Here is a 1,861-nt window from a genome sequence, read left to right as displayed (position 1 = left end):
ATATATATGTATACATACCTACACATACACACACACACACACACACATACACACATATATATATATCTATATATACTTGTATATGTATGTGTGCAGGTGTGTGTGTGTGTGTGTATGTATGAATATGTGTTTTTATGTGTCTGTGTGTGCGATCAGAATTACTGACTATTGTTTCTGATATATTTCAAAAGTGTAATTTATTATTCATGTCTAGTTCATAACATAAAGATATGAGTTATTCTATGCTTGTTCTTTTAGATCTTTTAGATCTATTCATAATCGTAAACATGCAGATGATATATCAAATGTAGTTTATGCATTTATTCGATACAATATTTTATTCTCCGTGGATATAATGTATCGCATCTGCTTGGATCGGAACGTATGAAAGTTTGTGCTACGATCGTCGATTTTAAATTAACATACCTTACGAGGGAGATACAATCTCATAAAAAGATTTGGCTTTATTGGCCAGACATCCACATCTTTATCGAAGCGCTTGACTATGATGTTTAAATAAAATGTTATAGTTTCGAAGTAACATAAAATAAGATTAATAAGACACTAAATGGTAGAGCATCGATTAATATTGTAATCCAAACTTCAAAGAAAATAGCCAATATTGTGCAAATACGATGCATATGTTTATGTGTTGGTTTATAGAAATAAATACATGTTAGTCTGTAAATATATACACTATCTATAAAAGTGGGTATATTTAAATATAAGTATATCTATATGAACAAATTTTGGAAAATTTATGAAATAGTCATATCAGTGTTACACACACACACACACACACACACACACACACACACACACACACACACACACACACACACACACACACACACACACACACGCACACACACAACACACACACATGCACACGCGTGAATACATATATATATATATATATATATAAATACACACAACTCACATAGGTAGTTATACGCACACATACACATACACACATACACACACACACATACACACACATATGTTTTCATGTTTTTTCAGTGAAAAGTTTGACGGCATCCATATATGTTCTGATATCGAGAAAACAAACTAAGCAACCATAAGAAAGCAAGATGTTTTTAATCCTAAAGAGGCTACTGTATATAAAATAAAACTTGAATTGAATTGACAAGCGTTTTTCCCCCCACAGACTGTAACACAATTAAATGTATGGACCACATTTTCAGTGATATAAATGTATTTATATGTACATAAAAATACGTAAGTAAAAAACTTATCAAGACTAACGTACTTGAATACGTATGCGTTAATGTGTGTATGTGTCTGTATATGTACGTGTGTGTGTATATATACATATATATACACACTCATAATCACATACACATACGTACAAACATGCATGAATACACATGCGCGCGGGTGCGCATACATAGCTTAGGGCCTTGGACTCGTGACTACAATGTCATGGCTTCAGTTCTTGAACTGAAAGATGCATTGTGTCCTCGAGCGAAGAACTTTATTCTTCTGGAATTGTATACTCAGCAGTAAATGAGTACTAGCGTGTGCTGATACACCTCTGCCTTTCTCTCTCTCTCTCTTCCTTTAATTCTCTCTTCCTCTTCCTCTCTCACACTCTCTTTGTCTGTCTATCTGCCTCTCTCTCTCTGCCTCTCTCTCTCTGCCTCTCTCTCTCTCTGCCTCTCTCTCTCTGCCTCTCTCTCTGCCTCTCTCTCTCCCTCCCTCTCTCTCTCTCTCTCTCTCTCTCTCTCTCTTACTTTAGCTACCACATCCTAGTTGTGCCACTGGATCAAGAGACAGAAAACACAGAGTGTTTCTATGCACGCTGGCGACGTCATACGCGCCTAAAACAATTAATGAGAGT

Source organism: Octopus bimaculoides, chromosome 2, assembly GCF_001194135.2.
Source record: "Octopus bimaculoides isolate UCB-OBI-ISO-001 chromosome 2, ASM119413v2, whole genome shotgun sequence".
Lineage (NCBI taxonomy): Eukaryota > Metazoa > Mollusca > Cephalopoda > Octopoda > Octopodidae > Octopus > Octopus bimaculoides.
This window is presented reverse-complemented; position numbering follows the sequence as displayed.